Source organism: Gopherus flavomarginatus, chromosome 2 (assembly GCF_025201925.1).
Source record: "Gopherus flavomarginatus isolate rGopFla2 chromosome 2, rGopFla2.mat.asm, whole genome shotgun sequence".
Taxonomy (NCBI): domain Eukaryota; kingdom Metazoa; phylum Chordata; order Testudines; family Testudinidae; genus Gopherus; species Gopherus flavomarginatus.
Window position 1 is genome coordinate 219,117,431 of NC_066618.1, and position 21,962 is coordinate 219,139,392.

The window sequence follows — 21,962 nt, forward strand, 5'->3', positions numbered from 1 at the left end:
GCCTCAGCACCCAGGCTGCGCGAGCTACTTACCCTCACTCCCTGCCGGGCAGCCCGCGGGCTCTAAGTGATGCCTGGAGAGCAGGACAGCGGCCCCCGGCCCCTCATCCCCCCGAGCTGGGCGCTGGAGCAGCCTCCCCAGCGGGTAGGGAAGGGAGAGCGCGGGGAAGCCTGCTGCCCCCCCCCCCCCGCCCCGCGGTGCAGCGAGAGCGGCAGGTGAGGCACAGGGGGCAAGCACCGTACACGGGCGGCTCGGCTCCTCCCTGCCTCGCCGCTCTCCCAAGCCCCCAGCAGCAGCAGCAGCAGCGTGTAACTCACTCTCGGACTCCGGCGGGAGTGAAACTTCGTGGCATCACTTCACCCTGGCTCCCCCTTGCCCTGGGAGCCGCTTCGGCCCAGGCTCGGGTTCCTTGACACTACAGCGGCCGGGGAACAGAGGCCCGGCTGGAGCAGGGGCAGAGTTGGCTGTGCAGGCAGTAGGTACAGGTCCCGCTCAAAGTCCCTTCCTAGACCGAGCTGCTGTCCCCGCACTGCTCGCTAAAAACCGGCTCGCAGCCTGGCTGTGTCGGGCTTTGCCAACAGCCCGCTTGTTTCCTGCCTTCTTGTTAAGACACCAGCAAGTAGCACAGGAAGCCGCCGGGGCTAGGAAAACCCACACAACACTCCGCAGGCAAGAAGGAGTCCAGATCTATCCGGACCGCAGGGACAGGCAGCTGCACACACGCAAAGCACCGCGTCAGCACAGGCACCAACATTTTTCTACGCTGCAGCTTTACAAAAAGCCTTAAACTTATTTTCATCATTTTAAAACTAGATTCCCACAATGGCAAAATCCACCAGTTTGGTCCCCTCTAAGGAGCTCCGAGTCGTGCTCGGATTTCCACTTCCATCATTCGTTCCTTTTAATGACATTTTGAGGATTTCACAAACTTATCTCCCTGTTATTCTGGTCATTTTTCTCCCTTCCTCTTCCTTTTGTTTTCTACATTGTAAGCTCTCAAAAACTTTGTCAAAGCAGCACGAAAACATAAGCAGCTTTTTTTTTACAACCCCTCCCCCCCAACAATATGGAAAGAAAGCGATCAGAAACCTTAAACACCATCACTACTTAATATCACAAATCCGGATAGATTAATTGAGGTTTACTCGGTGCTTTTGCTCCTCCCCTATCCTCTTCACTGACCAGAAATACCCTTCCCCCACCCTTTTCTGTAGTTGGTGTATTTTCAACTAGAACAAAGGTGGGAAGGAATCATGTGAAGACACAGACAAGTCAGAACAAGTACCAGAACAGGCCAGATATGATTCATGATAGCAGGAGAGTCTGTGGATATTGTGATCCACAAAGGTGATGGGAAGTTATTGACATTCCCCACGTGAACGTTGTTTTTATAATAAGGGGTTGGTTGTAGAGCTATTTTGTTAAACCAGAGCATCTCTTTCTGAGATGGCACAAATGTCAGAAAGAAACCATAACATTTTAACTCTAATAATAATTTTTATTTGTTTTAAAATGCCCACCTCAGTCTGTTTGCAAGAGTCTATCACCCTGTTGGCTTACCACTAATAATCCTCTCTTTTATAAACAGGTAATGTCTGGAGCCTTGGTAGGGGGCAGTTTATATGGAGTTCAGTTCAGCAGCACAATGATCCATAAAAACTATGGATGAATAATACAAAGCTAGTCTAAGAGGCAAAATTTGAAGGGGGGAGTGCACATTCTTTAGTATAAGCCAAGATGGTGTTTTGTGTGTGCTTCACCAACAGAAATATTCAGCAGGCCAAATGATGCTTCCAATTACAGTTGTGTGACTGTATTGCTTTCACTTGGGCTGCATAGATAAAACAGAGGGCATAATTTGAACAAAATGGAGATCCTATTGCAGGGCTACCTGTCTAACTCCGGTAACAGTTCTGTTAATCAATCACAAAAAAAAAAAAAATCCAATATTTTCTTATGCTGCTGTGTTTTTGCAGTAAAAACAGGAAAAATTTAAAAAAATCAGAGAAACTGAATACGCAGAGAAAGCAGATCTATCTAATAAAGCTTTGCCATTTTTGGTCTCTTTTTAGACTATAAATTTACTTTTACAGCCTTTTTAGCCTATGTATAGTTCTATTTCACTGCATGTAACACATACATTTATATTAGAGAATTACTTTGGGATGAGCTGCCGCCCCCTGCCCCCCCCCCCCAAAAAAAAAAATTACCATTATTATGTTCTCTGACCAGAACTCTCTTTATGCTCAACGGAAAGCTGTTTTTCAGACCACCCTCCCAAAATAAATTTGCACTTCCCCTAACAGGTTAGTTATATGCATGTATGGTGCAGTTCGGTTTATAATTCATCAGTAAGAATTTTCTAACTCCAGCTAAATATTTGTAGACAAAGCTTGATATTTCTCACTATACTATGAAGTTCAAATAGGGTTGCATGTTCCTGATATAGATTCAGATTCAATACAAATTTAAGTTCCTCCGCCACTTCACCTCTAGTACTGTGGGAGCTTTGTTGGCTGTTGAACAGTTTGCCGCTATTTTTTGTCAGACAGGGGATTTGATATAGTTTTATAAATTGAAATAAATATTTGCCCTAAGCTGCTACTGTGGGTGGTCATTGCACCTGAAATCAATCTTAACTGCAAAATGTATTGTTGGTGATTAAAGCAGGCATAGTAATCTGTAGGAAATTCTTTAATGCTGAGAACCAAGGACTTTTACTCTTTTAGCCTTCTAGAACAATTTTCAGTTTAAGTAATCCATATGGGTCACAGAACAGACAGCCAGTTATTTTACACAAGGCTAAGCTTCAGTATAGCCACTTGAGAAGGAACGCATACATGAAGCTCGCCCAAGCGATCACACTCTTTCTGCTGCACTAAAATTATTAATGATAGTTGCAATAGAGAAATGAGTATGTAGAACTGATGTGCAAATTTTAGAGCAGATTAGACAAATTTGAAATAAGCACAACATGATGCTACAGAAGAAGTGCTTAACTACCATGCCCAAAATATAATTGAAAGGAGTACTGTGTTACACCAGAGTAATTACACAGGAGTCAAAGAAGTTACTGTGCTTACACTAATGTAAAAGAGCAGAGTATTAGCCCACGTCCAGACTAACCCGCTGTATCGGCGGGTTAAAATCGATTGCTCGGGGATCGATATATCGCGTCTAGTCTGGACGCGATGTATCGATCCCCGAGCGCGCTTACATCAATTCCGGAACTCCATCAACCCGAACGGAGTTCTGGAATCGACACGGAGAGCCGCGGATATCGATCCCGCGCCGTCTGGACGGGTGAGTAACTCGATCTTAGAAATTCAACTTCAGCTACGTTATTCACGTAGCTGAAGTTGCGTATCTAAGATCGATTTTCCTCCCCTAGTCTGGACGTGGCCTTAAAGGCAGTCGTCATATAGGGAGATTTTTTTTTTAAACTATCCAAATAATCTCCTGATACAAATAACTTTCTATCATCTGCTATTTGCAGCCCAGTCCTGAGCCAGAATCTAGCAGACTGTACACTGAGGAAGACTAAGTCATAACAAACATTTACAAAGCTGAGAGACTATGCTGTGGATAAGACCTGAAAGACACAATGAGAAATTCTTCACCTTCGAAAAAATCAGTCTCAAGGGCTAGTGATCTGTGAGTGTCCTAGAGTTTATTTTTAAATATAATTCCCATATGTGCTAAAAATGATTAGCTAATTGACAATTGACTTCCATTTTTAAAAATCGTTACTTTTATTGTATAGGAGGATCACAGAAAACACGAACTTATGTATCTAAAAAAATTCAGTACCCCTGAGGGCAAAAGGAAATAAAACTTATTTTTAAAATTAAAAAAAAAGCCATCAGCTTGACAGCTTCTACGTCTGGATGTTCTTTCAATCATTGATTCCTGATTACAGGAAATATACACTGTTGAGAGACCTGGAGTTGCATGTGGAGTCAAGTACATAATGTGTAAGTAAGTAAAAGAACTTTGAGTGAGGTTGGAGAGGAGAAAGGACACACCGGGCAACCTCAATATAAACATCACTATATATTTTAGATACCTCAACAAAATAGGAGGGAATTTAGAGAACAAAAATAGTTTACAAGGGATTGTAATTGGGGAGAAATTAACAGTTCATCTTGAATATCAGGAAAGAAGCCTTCCTGGAGGTGAGACTTAGCCTGCACATGTGTATCCCAAAAGAACTGGAAGTGTTATTGCTCAAGACATTTAAAACTAGATTGGACTGTAGAAAATAATTCCACATTGCCCAACCCTCTTTGCCAAAGTTATCTATTTCTAATTGTCATGGTATTACTTAAACCCTAATCAACGCATCTACTCCACCTTCCATGGGGCTCAAAGCCCCAGTTCTGCAATAAGCACTGAACATTGTACGACTGGGGCCTATTCTAACATAAGCCATATGCACACTGAAAAAAAGGTATATTCCAAGCAGCATTAAAACACATTTTAACTAACAGCATGTTAAACACCAAGTAACACTATCAAAGTACCTGCCCCATTGATGTTCACCACTGGCCTCAGTTTCCCTTTTTTCCAATCCCCTTAAGTATTCATATGCCACAGAACTAGTATTCCAAATTAAAATCTCCCCTCTGGGTTCTGATTTATCAATGGCTTTACACTAAAGGTATTCAACTCTTTGCCTTTGTATCCAGCTCCTGAGCCCTTTGAGGCCTTTTATCACAGCTTCCCGCTAGTCTTGCTCCTGTCCCAATCCCTCTGCACAGGCAGTTTACTAGTTCCACAGTTCTTCCCCAGGTAGCTATCCTTTTGTAGGCTTCCATGAAAAGCCCCACACCAGATCTTTTCCAGTTCCTAATCTCCTTCAACCTGAACTCAGTCTACTTCTCATATTAGTCCTTGTAGGTAGTCACTAGTCCCCATTATTCTTCCTGGTCTTGTGTCTCTTCTAGTCAGGTGCTTCATGGGGATTTCCCCCCCAAGAGCTAAAAATACCCAGAAGTCCATCCTTAAAAGCCAAATAGTGTAATGGACATGCTAAACCTATTTGAGCCCTCTGTAGTGGGCAGAGCCCATAAGGGGATTCCATTTATGAAAACACTAACATTTTCCCCCTTAACAGAGGCTAGGGAGAAAAGAACACAAGGGTCACCTAAGTGGCTTGTGGAAATGAAGAACAAAACTGCAGTGGGGGTGAGAAGATCAAGGTTCAGAATGAGGGATTTGGAAGGGGTCATTAAGAAGACACCCACTATTACCAGAAAAAGAGTGCCATCGAACACCACCCAGAGGAATTCTGCCCAGAGGTGCGATCCAACAAGTGTAAGGGAATAGGTCCCTCCTCCTGCACTGAGAAATGGCTGTTTTGGGAAGTGCTAAAATGACCCTGTTTAATCTTTGAGAAGAAGTGGGTTCCTCCCAGAAAAAAAATGATCATCCCTGAAGGGAAGGAAGAGGTTGCAAAACAAAACAAAAAACAGAACAAGGATCATATGGGGGACAAATAATGCAAAACACAGATGTGAGTGAGGTTACAGAGTAAAAACCAATGAATTCAGAGGACACTGAACAAAGAACCACAATGCCCACCACTCAGAGAACAAGTCCTAGGAGTCAGTGGATGCCACCCAGAGAAACTCTGCTTGAATATATGAACAAACAGGTGACAGGAAATAGGTCCCACAGTCACAGATAATCCACCCCCTTGTCTAGCATCCTCTTCCTGGATTAATGTGCGGCCATCTTGGACAATGCTAGAAGCACAGTGATGACATCTCGTGACTTTGTGGGACCACAGGAGGTACATAAATAAGGGATGTGGGGATAGGCAGCAAAACGTTAATAAAAGATTGTAGAAGAGGCAGAAAAGGGCCTGCAAACTGGCCCACTGTGGGTATGTATACTCCAGAGTCTCCCTCTGACTGCAAAAAGGCCAAGTGTTGAGGACTCCATGAACCATACCAAAAACACATACATGGGCACAGCTCCATGGAACGGCCACCAACCCATATTCCTGGCAGGCTATGGAACTAAGGTAGAATGCAAACTGATTCACCATGGAGCCTCTCCTTTGGAAGGCAGTAACAGGTCTGGTCACTAGGCATCTGGGTGAGGAAGTGCATGGCATGGAACTATGCGCATAGAGTGGTTTAGGAGGCATGGTTCATTTACAGACTGTCTGGATGTCATTAAGCCAGCTCTGATAGTGTGCTAGAGGGAGCCAGTGAAACAGGCACAATGTGATGCATGTATGCAGTAAGAACAGTGGTTTTCAAACAATTTTTAAGACCCAGTTGAAGAAAGTTGATGCCCATGACATAATGGAGCTGGGGATGAGGGGTGTGGAGTGTGGGAGGGGGCTCTGTGCTGGGGCAATGAGTTGGGGTGCAGGAGGGGGTCGGGGCCAGGCATGAGGTGTTTGAGGTGCAGAAAGGTTTGAGGGGGGACTCAGGGCTGGGTCAAGGGGTTGTGGCACGGGCTTACCTCCAGCAGCTCCCGGTCAGCAGAGCAGCTGAGGTGCAGAGCCACTGCATCCCGGAAGCGGCCAGCAGCAGGTCTGGCTCCTAAGTGGAGGCGGGAGCAGCACATGGAAGCCTGTGCCTCCCAGCCTAGGAGGACCACTTCTGGGGCACAGCGTGGTATCAGAACAGGTAGGGACTAGCCTGCCTTAGCTGGGCAGCACCACCAACAGGACTTAACAGCCCGGTCAGCAGCCCGGTCCATTCTGTGACCCAGTACTGAGTCACAATCAACAGTTTGAAAACCACTGGTCTACACATTTAACATTGAGAGAGTTAAAAAACGATGTGTTAAAAAAAAATTAAGACCTTTTGATGCTCCTATTTTCAGCTGTAAAAGGGGATGCATTTTTGCTCCCAAAAATACAGAAGAGCTATACTCTAAGGTCTCTTGAGCTATTTGAAGTAATGTTTTATTGGTGCATTCCCATTTATAGAAGTTTTAGCAACTTTTTCAGAAGTTGTTTGAGGTTACTATGGAATGCATTATTTAATGTTTAAGTTAATATTAATGTTTCAGCTTATATTTTTCTTTGGTTCTGTGATGTTGACTGCAATTTAAAACAGCTAGCTGGTTTCTAGTATATGATAACAGTTTGTTTAGTGTAGTAATTGTAAAGTGGTTGTCTTTGTTTTGTAGTGCACTTTAAGAGTTCCTTTTGTGGTTTCATTGTTGTGAGGGGTGCACCACTAAAGTAATGTTGCCAACTTTCTAGTCACACAAAACCAAACACCCTAGCCCTGCCCTTTCCTCAAGCCCATGCCCCTACCCTGCCCCCACTGACTATATTTCCCCTTCCCTCAGTGGCTCACTCTCTCCCATCCTCACTCACTTTCACTGGGCTGGGGCTCTAACTGGGGGGTGTGGGCTCCAGGGTGGGGCCAGAACTGAGGGGCTCAAGGTGTAAGAGGGGGCTCCCGCTGGGGATGAGAGGTTTGGGGTGCAGGAGGGGGCTTCAGGCTGAGGAATTTGGAATGAGGGAGGGGACCTGCTGGCCGCTTTGGGGGCACAGCACAGTGCCAGGAAAGGTAGGGACTAGCCTGCCTTAGCGCTGCCAACCAGACCTTTAATGGCCCTGTCAGCGGTGCCGACCAGAGCCTCCAGGGTCCCTTTTCAACTGGGCATTCCAGTCAAAACAAAGACACAAAACGGACATTTGGCAACCCTACCACTAAGTGAGTGTCTGTCTATCTGGGTAAAAACGGTGGGTTTTTCCAATCAAATTGGAATTAGAAAAGGTATAGAAAAGGGCAACAAAAATGATTAGGAGTATGGAACAGCTTTCATATGAGGAGAGGTTAATAAGACTGAGACTTTTCAACTTGGAAAAGAGATGACTAAGGTAGGATATGACAGAAGTCTATAAAATCACGACTGGTGTGGAGAAAGTGAACAAGGAAGTGTTATTTACTCCTTCTCATAATACAAGAGCTAGAGGTCACCAAATGAAATTAATAGGCAGCAGGTTTAAAAACAAACAAAAGGAAGTATATCCCCCCCCCCGCCCCGCCCCGACACACAAAAACACACACACACACACACACACACACACACACACACTGCACAGTCAACCTGTCGAACACTTTGCCAGAGGATGTTGTGAAAGCCAAGACTATAACAGGCTTTACAAAAAGAAAAAAAAAAGCCACACACAAACCTAGATAAGTTCCTAGAGGATAGGTCCATCAATGGCTATTAGCCAGGATGGGCAGGGATGGTGTACCTAGCCTCTGTTTGCCAGAAGCTGGGAATGGATCACTTGATGATTACCTGTTCTGTTCATTCCCTCTGGGGCACCCAGCGTTGGCTACTGTTGGAAGACAAGATAGCGGGCTAAATGGACTTTTGATCTGACCCAGTATGGCTGTTGCTTTCTTAAAGTTCTTGAACTTGCTTGAAAACCACTCCTCAAATTTCTGTAGACATGTTTTATCCCCTTTAAAATTGAATGAACTCAGATGATACACAAAACATTGTCCTTAAAAATTGCTCTAGCTTCCCTCAGACTGATTTAGCAAAGAAAATGTAGATATGGATTGTCATGACTGACATTCAAATACAATTATTTAGTTTCTTTTTTTCTGTCTTAGCTTCATTTAGTATTGTTTTGACAGAGGAGGTTTATATAATTCCTGCACCTACGTCTGCTCTTGGCCAACTCAAGAAGTTTTCTGGCATCATAATAATGGAATGACAATTAATATTGCCTTCTCACTGCAATGTCAAATATATAAAATTTCTAGTTATGCTATAAGATTTACACACACAAACTATATATTAGTAGAGTATGCATCAAGGATTACACCATGATTTAAAGTTTATCCTTTGAAAGGGAAAAAAGCATAGCCCCTTATTGAGCAAGAATAAAGTGCATATCCTTCTTGCTGTCCACAATATAGTATTTTATTCATATCATTAAAAGTTTTAGACTATTAGTGTTAGGCAGTATATTAACGGGAATGAAAATGAGCAGAATTGTTTATGTGCCATGACAATTTGGTTTGGTTGGCACTTGAGAGGGACTAGGACATTATGTTGGTGTATAAAACTATTCATGTGAAGTTTGTGGTGAGATAAGAATTTCAGTGCTTGAGTTTTAAAAGGCAGAAGCCAGGATGCAAGACAGATCTTAAGGCATGTACGATGCAGTTGAAATATATTCTATGTTATTTAGGTTAAAGGCTCAAGACAGTTAAAAAAAAAAACTGAAACAGTTCTACATTTTTAAGTAAAGAAATCACAGAGAGAGACTGAGCGCACGCACTTCTGCTAAAAGCAGAAGAAAAGAATGACTTGCTGATCATTGCAAGTGCATTTTTGTTTGGCATATGGTATGTTTAAAAAAGGATAGTAAAGTATATATTTTTAATATGCAACCCTGTTCAGACATCTATTTCATCATCAGTAAGCTGCCCCTTGTTTTAGTTAGCTGCTTGCTCATCGGAGTGAAAGATTAAGTGCCTGATCCAAAGCTGATCAAGGTCGGTGGGAGTGGGGTTTTTTTCATTTGAAGATCACAATTTAGGTTCCTTTCACAACATTTAAATTGCTGATAAAATAAATAAATAAAATAAATAAATAAATAAATAAATAAAAGACAAAATTAGTTTGGCAAGCCAGACTATCTCAGAGCCATCATTTTGCACATTCCAGGGCTGAAATTGTTATAGAATTATTTGATAGCGGAGTCCTTGATTCTTAGGACTTCTGAGCTTTTTAAAACAAGCAAACAACAAAAAAAACAAGGTCACAATTAAAATGTGAAAGTGCACAATCTCTCCATGAGCAGCCTTGGAAAATGGTTATCAAGTTATTTCAAATGTTTTTCTCCAAGTTAATGTGGTAGTTACCCTTTTGTGGAGCTGTTCCTACAGTTTAGCTTATTTATTTGTGTACTGTCAGTTTCTTTCTTTCAGAATGGTGTCAAAGCACCCACTGCACAGAAAAACAAGTTACAAAAATCAAAGCCCCAGTGTAGCAGGATACAAAAGTGTGAAATCCAGGCCCATTGCTTTCATTCTGGCTTTAATGATCATAAAAACCTGCTGTAGGGCGGGACTAATCTGCCAGAAAATTATTATTGAGCCCTGGTAACTCAGTTGTATGTGAAGACTTAAAAATGTTGTTTCTTGTGCCAACTGAATGTTCTACAAGAACCTCATGTTGTGTCCTGCACCTGGCTGAGAAATACGAAGCATTACACTGTATAGGAAAGGAAGTGTATTAATTCCCAGGCAGCTGTAAACAATTTAACCACCTCTGTCTCAACAACCTGACATTTTATATCAGTCTGGTTTTCCAAATTTAAGTAAAGTTTCCCAGGGAATGAATGGTTTGGCAAATTCATAAAATGACAGATAAAACCTTTTTTCACCTGTATGAATGCAGCCCATGCAGTAACATCCATGACAGTGCTGCTAACCCTTAAGTCTCACAATGGTGTGTTTCTCGTAAAGCTCCATATGCTGGAATCAAGAGATTGCATGAAAATTTTAACTTTACTTTTGTTTAAATTGAAGCTTCTAGCTCTCATGGCTGCAGAGACAACCTTGAAAATGTTAAGTGAGTGCACCCTAAAGGAAAAGAAAAAGAACCCACATTTTAAAAAAAGCCCTCATGATTTTTAAACTAATCTCATGATTTTTGAATGCTTGGGGTTGGTAATGCTGTGGTCAAATGATACGAGGCCAGTGTGAAATAAATTGTTGGTTTGGGCCTAATTTCCCACATCACAAATAGACATCTTGGCAACTTTCTTGACAGTCTCAGAAAAGGGGTCAAAGACTGAGAATGAACTGCGTTTGGCCTCAACAGGTTCAGGACCAGATTTTCAAGAGTGCCTAGCCCCAATTAGTGGATGCTAAGACCTTTGTAGCCAATACTCTCATTTTGGCACCTAAATGAAGTGGCCAGTTTTTCCACAAAGACTCATTGCCCAGTAGTTACTAGTTTTTTCCAGATGGGATCTAAGAGTTAGTGGGTGCAAAGCTCTTTGGAAAACCGGGACCTCAGTCATTTAGGCACCTGGGCAGAACAGCATGAGAACAGTTGCAGAGATTTACCTATTTCTCTGTCTTAGTACTTGTATCTAGTATTATTCACCTGGTTACCTTTAACAAAAAAACCTCAAAAAACTTATTTTATTTCTTCTCAGGGAGGCCTATTTGATATTGATATCTTCAAAAAGTTTTAAAAAATAATAAACTAAATACAACAGTGTCTGAATGTTTATGGAATCTTAGTAATACGCATAGCACAGAGGTAGAATTGTTTTGAAAGCAAAGCAGCCATAAAAGAAAGACTCTTTCAAAAGACCAGGATTAGTTTGGGATGATTTAGAGATAGGCAAAACTCTTGTATCTCAAAATAGGAACTAGCTTGAGTTTGTTCATCTCTCCTTCCCAAATGAGCTTGTCAGATCCAAGACAGTTAGGGTTTGTTTTTTAAATAGCTGCTTGACTCCTACTGAATTGTTCTGATTAAGTCAAGGGAGAAGGCACCTCACTACACCACTGAATATACCAGGGAAAACCTAACATTCCTTTGAGGTAATTAGTAATTAACATTCCATTGGCAGCAAATCAATTTTCACATGCACTTCCTAGCTTTGGTCACATCTGAAATAATAGAAGAGAATTCTCATGCCATATTTTGGCTCAAACAAGGAAGTGGTGCATATCTCATGAGTAAGCTTATTCTTTATGGTTTTTGTAATCATCCCCACCTGATGGGGTTGCTGAAGTGCTGTGGCACACTATCCCTTTTTAGTACTTAGAGTGCCAAGTGTACCACAACTCAGAGGCACCTCAGTTGCTGTGTCAAATGGGCTCTGTCATCTGGTGGGTCCCAATAAGCATTCGGACATATGACTGGACTAAGGCTGGAGAAAAGGTTGCCATTAGCTTCTTTTCCCCCCTCTTAGTTTATTTCAGCCCTAGAGGTACTGGGTATCTTGCAGGTCCCCTGGCCAGGGCTAAGGACTGCCCAACACATTATTTGTGGCCCTATCATGTTGCTGTTCCACTTTTACACAGCTCCAAATCTAGGTCGGGAGCAGCTTTTCTAGCTCCTTACCCACTGGCTCTCAAAACATAACTACCTTTAAATACCACGCTGCCTCAGCGAATCACTCGACCAACTGTTGTCCCAACTGCCAAAGAATGTTTTCCTTTTCTGCCAACCTGTGACTGCTCAGCAGATTCATCACAGCTCACTCTTGTACAGTATTTTTCGTGCACATCATTTTCTTCCAACATGCCACTATTTCAGCAAGTACAGAGGGGTTCATTGCTAGATAATCACATTAAACAACATGGCAGAACTACATAGGCAGCTCCCATATTCAAGAGGGAAAAAATGCTTTTTATAAAGGAACGAGCAGTCATTGCTCAAGGCACTAGTTGAACAGATCAATAACGGCTCTCCTTCATGCTGGGGGGGGGAGGGAGGTAGATGTTAGCTTTTTGTATGGTCTCACCATGAACACAAAGTTCATGGAGGATCTCTCAAAGTTCATGGAGGATCTCTCAAAATCCAAGGACAGAGAGCATTACCTCACTCTTTAACAAGCCAGAGAATCATACAGTCTTCTTTTGTCATACTTTAATTTTAGCACAGGTATTCTGAACCGCACACCACACTTGTAGGCAGAGGCCTGCTATATCTAGAGCAAGCTAACTTGTTTTCTATTAAAAAGAGTCAACCAAAAAACCATTTAAAACACCTTGAAAAAAACTGAGGGAGAAAAATAAAAATCTATATTTAATTTTTAGTTTCAAAATCACGGGAAAATGTCCACCTTTTCCTCAGTTTTCAGTTTCCTCCTCCCACCCCTCCTTCACACTGGAAAATGTGATACAAGTTTTTAAAAAGTTAAGTGAGAGACAGTAACACTCTTTCTTCTACTTTTCAACTGGAAAGAAGGGAAAAAAGTGATGGTAGGGAAAAAACACTTGCATTTTTCCACTCCCGCCTCTCCCCTCCCTGCTCCGAAAATGGTCACAAAAATAATAAAGGTGAGAGAAAAAGTTGGAAAAAAATCCACACATTCTCTCATTCCCCCAATCCCCACCCCCACACTTCTCCCCGCCACTCCTTTTTTCCAGCTTTTTCCAATTGGAGAGGAAGAAAAAAAAAAGGAAGAGATGTTAGAGAAGGGGATTATAATAAATAATAATTTGACAACAGAAACAGAGTGAAAATGAAAATTTTCATTTAATTTTTAAGTTCTTTTCATCAAAAAAAATCAAATGCTCAAATTTTTTTTTTCACCAAAATAAAATTAGAAATTGAATAATCTTATCAGGCAAATCTGTGTATGGTACAGTGATCACCTCCGTTCACCATGTGGCTCTGTTTTTTGACCAAAGTCAGTAATATAGGCCAAACCTCTGCAGAGTAGCTGATTGAAATGACATTAACAAACAAGTCTTCACTGGTGTAACAGACAAACCAGCACTTGATTGCTATCCAGGTCATCCTCAGAGACCCATTCCTTCCAATAAAAGACATTTATTTCTATTCCTTCTCAAAAGGACAACGTATCAAAAATCAAATCCTAGTCATCTGTTACCTATTCGTGCTGGGGTGGGCTTATGTTTAGGAACTTTTGCCCGCTTTTTAGAACTGAGTAAAAGAGAACCTCCAAAAGTAACACAATGTGGAGTAGTTAGTTGGTCAAGAAAGAAGCAGGCACTGTATAGCCAGCAATAGCTGTAGTGGAGAACACATGCAATGGTGCAATTCAGTTTCCTACATCGTGTTAAAAAAGACTTCTCAAGTTCCCCTGAAATCCTATTCAAGTAAAAAAAAAAAAGACAAGAAATTGACATTAGTATAGGTATTAATGATGTAATCAATCAGTTTTGAAAGAGATTTGCTGGATAACGAAGTGGCTAGGTTTGTCACATGGGCATTACAGACCTACTGCTGATGACTGCAAACCAACACTTCATGAACAAGTCAAAAAAGAAATACCCAAACAAAATCCCCTGGACCCAAATCCCGAAGAATACTCTCTAGCCCAGTGATTAGGGCACACCTGCAGATAGAGAGCTGATCCAAGTTCAAATTCCTTCTCCACATCAGGCAGAGCAGGGAATTGAACCCTGGGCCTCTGATAACCCAGCTGAGTGGCACCACCCCTTTCTGCTCCTCCTGCTGCCATTTTAGACAAAAGAGTTGCTTTAGTACAAACAGGAATTATTTGGTCAGAGTCCTGTGGATGTGTTTTACAGGGGGTCCCTTCTGACTTTGGAATCTATGAATCTGTGGAAAAATTCTCTTATAGGCCCCGTTCTTTCCTAGCCCCACAGGAACCACCACATCTTTCCATCCTCAGGTACATAGTATTGATCAGCTAATACAGCCCCAAAAGAGGTATTCCACCTCAGCTGTTTGCAGTTGTCTAAGAACTACGATCCATGCTATGCTGTTTATATTCACTGCAAAATGCATAAGCCTTCAGGGAAAATCATTCATAATCTGGGCACCAGAGCTGAACACTTTCCAGTAAAATCAGCCATATCAAACATTTGGCTTTGTTTCTTCAGAGGTTAGACTGGGGATCATGAGACTCCCTCTTGCTCTGCACAATCATAGCGCAACAACTACTTTTTTTAGGTCATTGGCATTAAGCCTCATTAGCACTGGTACTGCTGCTGCTCTAACAATATCTGTATCACTTTCATTCAAGAATTTACCATTTGACAGATGAGAGATTTGTTTACTAGAGGTTTTCCAAAAGGGGCAAATACTCTAAAAATCATCCAACCATATATTTCTAAACTGAACAATAGTGGAAGATGATGGCTCTTGACCTGTGGAAAACTCCACCATTGCAGAATATGGTGTCCAAAGGCTTTCAACGTAGCTGTGCAATATAGTTTAGCATGTGCAGCTCCATGCTTTCCATTTCTCACTCTAGATAATCACAAGATACTCTAGATAAAAACAAGTCACTATTTTCCCCTCACCTTCTCTCCTCCATTCTTACTATTACCACAATGGAGCAGGGTTGGAAAGGACACAGGACCTCTATTTCTCAGGCCTCAGAAAGTCAGTGTGGGTGTTGGGTTAGCCAGGAGCGACCATGAGAGCCAGTGACAGTAAGAGGCAGGTAGCTGAAGGGAGCCTGTGGTAGCTGTAGGAGGTCAAGATTGTTGAGGAGACAAGGGATTGGAGTGGGGCTTGGAGATTGAGAGACTGAAAATAAGTGTTAGGAGATTCTGGAGCAGCTTTTCCCATTCTGTCCCTGCCTCCCATTTGTCTTCCTTCTTATGTCCCTATCCCCCTGCTACTCATTCTGCCCCCCAGTCTGTGCCCATTTCACCTTCCAACTGCTCCTTGACCTGCAGATCCACCAGGAGAGCACAAAATGGAGGAAGAGGCAGCCTGGCTTCTTGCAGTTTCTCCATCACTGCTACCTCTAATGGACAAGAGGGAACACCATGGGAGAATTCTTACTGCCCTGCTAGATGTACACCTCTACCTCGATAGACCGGTGTCCTCGGGAGCCAAAAAATCTTATTGTATTACAGGTGAAACCGCATTATATCAAACTTGCTTTGATCCACCGGAGTGCTGCTTTACTGCATTATATCTGAATTTATGTTATATCGGGTCATGTTATATCGAGGTAGAGGTGTAGGACATTCCTGCTGCAGGAAGACAACAGGGCTGCCAGATGCACATGTCTCACCTGAGATGCATGCCACTTAGCAGCATTGTCTTAGGTCCAAATCCTGGTTCCACAAGCAAAGCCTAGGTAAAGGAGATTTGCTGGCAAAAACTACACAGTGCCCAACTTGCTGGCTTGTAGTGATTCCTCCTTTCCTGCACCCCTCTTCAGCATCTGTACAGTTTCTGCTAGCAAGACTGTTTTGTTTTGGCTTTGCTTGTGGAACCAAGATTTGGACCCTAGACAGGGCTCCAAGCAGCACACATCTTACATGACTCATGCCTTATTATGCCTTGGCATCCTTATCCAATAGAGTAATTTTGCCCCAAAAGGGAATGGAGGACAATAGAAAGATCCCTCTAAAAGCACCACAAGTCCACCCTGCCTCCCTTCACTGCTACCCTAAAAAAAGGTCAGCACCACCAGTTTCTGTCTGTCAGTCCAAATTGAAGGAAAAAACAAACACAAAAAACCACCTCCCAAGCATTTACTGTGGCGTTCTCCTGCCTTCCTCTGATGGTGCCATCTTTAACTGGCTCCTGTTTTGCATGGCAGCACTCTTCAGATAACTTGCTAAGTTCTCACCTTCCCACTAAATGCCCAGGCTTCTCTCTTTTCCCTTCCAGACTTCTACATGAAGGCCTTCCAGGTTCCTCTACTTCCCACCAATTCCTTCGGAGACCCTCCTACCTGTCTCTCCTCAACCTTCCCCAGACTCACCTCATTCTCTTTCACCCCCCAAACACCTAGAACTCTCCTCCTTCTGCTATAGTGGAATCTTTTGGAAGGAGGCTGCAACTGCAGTTTGCTCCAGGCTAGTGAGCACAGCTGCTAAATATACATTAGGCATGGGTTGTCATGGAAAGAAAAGACAGGGAGGGGTGAGAGAGAATCCAATGAGCTGTTGCTCAATGAACTATCAGACTTTGCTCTTCTCTCCTCCCGTGTCGTCTCTTCCCGCATCCTAACAACCAGCCAAAACTTGGTGGAAGAACACTGTTGTCCACAACCAATTTGAAAGTTGTGAAAAGGAGATATTCCCCCATCCCATCACCCAGCATAAATCTATAGTCCTGTTGCACCTCCTCACATCCCTGCTTGAATGTCACAACAGCTAGCTACTCCAGTGCCCAATGGCAACTTGGGGCTCAGAGAGCCAGTTGAATAGACACTGTTGGTGTGTATGGGAAAGAGATGATGCAGCCCATTGTCTCCCCTTTTTCTGTGGGCTACATCATCTGAATACAGGTGTACAGACCCATCTGCCAAGTCCTTTCCAAGCCACACTTCAGCCTCTCCACCATGGCAAATGGCATAAAGCCACTGCAAGAGGTCTGGTCAGGGATAGGCATATCACTGCATCACCTCTTTAGTCCTGGGTCCCCCTAACCCTATGAAGCACAACTGCATAGGGTGGTGGCGGTGCTGCTGCTGGGGGACATGACCCTTAGAACTGTTCTAAATATTGCCAGCCTCAAGCTTTCAAATATGAGTCAGACCCAAAGAAATCATGAGATTGGCTTAAAAATCATGACTTTAAAAAAAAAAATTTTGGGTTTTTGTTTTACTAGGTTGCATCTACTTCAAGTTTTTCCCTGCACCCATAAGGGCTAAAAAAACCTCACCTTCCTTTAAGTAAATCTGAGATGCTCTTGATTCTAGGGGCTGGGGCTCTAAGAAGTATACCCAAAATCATAAGATTCGATAAAAATAAATAATGAGAGCTGGCAACACTGAACACCACTGTTCCCTCCCAAGGCTAAAATTCTTCACCATAGACATTCCTCATCTTTATGATAGTCTAGTCAAATAGTGAGATGCTCTGAAAAGCATAAGGTGAGTTCCTATGTTTTAACACTGCTATGTTAACAAGAAGCCAACTGGGTGCATTTCTTCCTCCTGCAGCAAACTGGGTTAGCTGAGAGCTTGACAGAATGAGAATAGCAGGTTTTTAAAGTACTGCTTCAGCACTTGTATTGCCATCACCAGTCAGACATCAGAAGCAACACACGCTATAGGAAGTGTATGTAATCCAGACAGGCCAATGCAGACCAACAGAAGTAGGGAGCGAAAAAGAGTACTGTATGTGAGGGGAAAGGGGACAGAGAAGAAATCCATGCCCATGAACTTTTTGAAACACTGACTTCAATTTCCTGCATTTTTGAAAAAATCAAGTTGCTTCAAAACAAATTTTTATTAAAAAAAATGGAATTCTGTGCTAGGATAATTAGCCAGAGGCAAGTTATGTTCTGTTAACTGCCTTGCACCAAAGCCACAAGTCCCCAAATGCCCTTGCACGTTTCTCATCCAACAAGCACACATACAAAGAACAACATTTAAGCTGTCATTATCAGAACTGTCAAAACCACCCATAAAACTAAGACAGGTTAGCTTCTTCTCTTTCACAGAAACACTGGTCTCTCATTCCCTTGCTTCCGATCATCTGCCAGGGCTTTGGAAAGTCTGTTGAGCTGCCACTCTCTGTCTGCCCTTGCTTGAAGACAAGGAGTGGGCTCCAGGGACAGCCCATCAGGACCAAGCATACACAGTATTCACACACTGCAAGTCAATAATGAAATTGACTAGTACTAGACCCGGGACTGACCCCATGAGACCCCACTACATATGCCCTCCCCATTTGAGAATGAATCATGGATAACTACTCTGAGAATAGTCTTTCAGCTAGTTGTGCACCCACTTGATAGTAATTTCATCTGGACTGCATTTCCTTAGTTTGCTTATGAGAACATCATGCGGGATGGTGTCAAAAACCTTACTAAAAATCGAGCTATAAATGTCCAACTCCAGTCCACAAGCAGTTTTCCCAATTCTGCATCCTTCTATATTACAGTATGCTCTGGACCAGTCTCAGGCCTGGTCTACACTTAATTTTACTGGCTTTTTTTTTTTTAAACCAATGCAGTAATACTGGTATAATCCTTAACGTGGACACTGCTATACCACTATAAAGGGGACATATCTGTATAGCTTGTTCCTCTTCCCATATGGAAATAACAATACCAATATACATACTTCTACACTGCTATAATTGCCGCCACATTGGAGGGGAGGGAGCCGGGAGGTCATACCACTGTAACTATTCTGGTATAAAAGTTTTAGTGTAGACAAAGCCTTTAGAATCGTAGAGACTCCCCCACCTTGAGAAATGAGCTTGCGACTTCAAACATCTAGGTTATAAAAATATTCTGTGCAAAATATACATACATGCAGATCAATATTCACACACACAAAACCCCTTCCATTTCAGTAATGTTCGATTCTGACAGAACTCCATACAAGCTAGGGAAGGGTTAGGTCACACTTACAACAATAACATAGGCAGTGTGTCTGGGTAATGAGATCCAGTTTCCACAAAGATTTCTGCATTCTAACATGCCTTTGTTTCTGAAGTCAGTTAATCATTAATATGGATTAACTCCTGTGCCCTATGGACACTTTAGTAGGGTATTAATAACATGCAAGGATATACAGATATGCAGTGAGCTTTTTAAAAGTCTCTAAATTTTTAAAGACTGTGCATAATGATAAAAGTCAAAGGCCCTATGGAATATTAAATGCATACAATTCTGGTATTGCTGACAAAAATCAGCATATTCTTCTAACATGAAGTTTCTTGATATTATAGGCCATGCATATAATATATAGTAGATCCACACAAACATGTAAATGAATGGAAATATAATAAAGCAGTGTGGTAGGGTGACAGCCCATCCCAAATTGGGTGGACGGTCCCCAAATGCAGAGTTCAGCCCAGAACCAGGGCTTGAATGACTCCAAGACAGCATTTGTCCCAGATTCCCTGCAGCCCCACTCTGCACTCCTGCCTGAGCCTCAGGATAGGGTAGCCAACTTTCTAATCCCACAAAACCAAACACCCTAGTCCTGCCCCTTCCCCTGAGGCCACGCCCCTTTCCCCCCACTCACTACCTTTCCCCCTCCTTTGGTGGCTCACTCTCCTGCACCCTCACTCACTTTCACTGGGCTGGGGCAGGGGTGCAGGAGGGGGTGAGGGCTCTAACTGTGGGTGCAGGCTTGGGGGCAGGGCACCAAGCTGGGGCAGGGGGTTGGGGTGTGGGAGGGGGTGAGGGGGCTGTGAGTTGAGGCAAGGGGCTAGGGCTCCGTCTGGGGGTGGAGGCTCTGGAGTGGGGCCAAGGATGAGGGGTTTGGTGGGGGTTAAGGGCTGTGGGGGTGGGTGGGGGGGAAGATGATAGGAGGGAGGGGCCTGAGGTGAGCCTTAGCTCCCTTTTGTACTAAGGCCCTGCCCCCTGCTCTGCCTCTCCCCCAAAGCCCCAGCCAGGCCAGAACTAATAGTCAGGCAATAGTAAGAGCCACCCAAAGAGACTGGGCCAAGCCCCAGACCCTACAGCTGCCCATGGCAGTGCACCCCAGGGGGTGGGGACACAGGCCAGTGGCTGCTCTCGGGCCCCCTGGGGCAGGTACAGAGTCCAGAGCACCCACAGTGGCCCAGATTCCCAGTGGGGCTCTTACCACTGCTTGGCTCCAGCTTTCCGCCTGGCCAAGGCTTCGGAGGAAGAGAAGGAGCAAGGGAGGGGCTCCTGCATGTGTCCCACTCTTGCCTTTTGAAAAGATGGTCACCCTAAGCATGGACTGTGATTAAGGTGAGACTTGGGGCTGGATTCTGCTCCTACTGACGTCAATAAGTGTGAGAGAAGCTGAATGACAGCATGGTGAATTAGATTCTATCCCTGCCTCTGCCACAAAATACTTGCACAATGCTGAATAAGTCACTTAAACCAAAACATTTTACAGGTGGCCATTAACTGTATGTTAATTGTGCAGCTGTCTCACTTTGGATAAATAATTGAAGATTAATTGGAGCAGGGGGGATTGGATCCTAAGTCTCTGTGAACATGTTAACCACTAGGCTATAGAATCACTGTTACTTGCTCTCTGGCTGAATAGCTCTTTAATTCTTTATCCAACATGAAACAGCTTCAACAGTAGAGACTAAGGCAACCCCACATCAGCATATGCTGCATCCCAGGGGCTAGTGCACTTACCTGAGGGATGGCAGATCCCTCCACCTGAGCAGAAAGGATTTGAACAGGGGAGACTTGAACTGCAGTCTTTCATATCCCAGATGAGTTCCCTAACCCCTGAACTAAAAGGCATGAGGGAGGTCATCCTCGTCACCACCAAGCCCCTCTTTTGTGAGAGCTTGCATATGGGGGCCCAGTCCAGTAAGTGGGCTCCAAGCTTCCCAATTCATGCATCATACTGAGGCTTAAGAGTCTGGACACCTAGAGGGAGGCAGCAGCAAACATAACCAGAAGCAGAAACATAGGCACCTAGGGAATTTTACTGCAAAAATTTAGGTGCTGAGAGAGTTTAGGTGCCTACCAGGTTCAGCAACAGCTGAGTAGGGGTTTTGGGAATTCCAATAGTGCCTGATTCTGTGATTTAGTCATTTAAGTACCTTTGGGAATCCAGCCCTAGATCTGCAACAACATATCCCACAAGACACAATGCTGGAACAATTTGTATAGTGAGGGTGCTGAGAGCCATTGAACCAGACTGTAAACCTGTATGAGGGAAACCACGTAAAGCCAGGGGGTGCAGCAGCAGCCCCCCAACACCCCTAGTTCCTACACCTATGACGACAGATTCCAGACAACATTCACAAGGACTCTCAAGCCCCAGGCAAATCCTCGGACAACTGTTAGATTTTGCCTGTGTGACTGTTAGGTTTCATGGATGTATGTTACTTATCTGGACAGACACTGGTGCAAGGCTCACTGAGAATAGTGCGCCAATCCCCCTAGCCAAGTCTCTGTCCCTTGTGAGGTTGTTGTTTCTCTTGTGATTGGTGAAACCAAAACATGCTTGCAAAGACACCTCCTTCATTTCAGCTCCATCATTTGTTGTACCCATGATGGATGCTTCAAAATGTCAAGGGAGCTCAGATGGTTCAACTCACAATTCAAAGCCTCTGGACATGGGTGGAGACCAATCTCCATATAAATATTCTGTAATTCAAGGCAATCTAGCCTGCAAGGCACTCCTACCTCATCTGAAGTACAGTTCTGTTCAGATTTTAAGTGGACAATACAATTGTCCTCTAATATTATTTCAGCTAACAGACATGCTGAGCAGTACAGCCACTCCAGAGCTTTATAGCCTCTCAATGTAGGTATGTTTATCACCACATTACACCTGCAGCAGCTCTCCATTTTCCAGGGAAAGAATGTCTTTGCAGAAAGCACATCACCTAGCATGAGTGGTCTCTCCA

The 21,962-nt window shown here is 43.4% G+C and overlaps 1 protein-coding gene across 3 annotated transcripts in view; it reads right to left on the reverse strand.

Moving 5' to 3' along the window:
- KCTD1 (potassium channel tetramerization domain containing 1) overlaps nt 1–21,962 on the reverse strand; it is a 147,044-nt gene that overhangs the window by 100,115 nt on the left and 24,967 nt on the right. Inside the window, exon 1 of one of the 3 annotated variants that reach the window (XM_050941957.1) lies at nt 318–625. The exons of 1 other annotated variant lie outside the window; for it this stretch is intronic. The gene's annotated coding sequence lies outside the window, so the exon portion shown is untranslated. Of the gene's footprint in view, nt 1–32; nt 110–317; nt 626–21,962 lie in introns of those variants that run through there. One more of the 3 variants, XM_050941956.1, reaches the window with a different exon arrangement.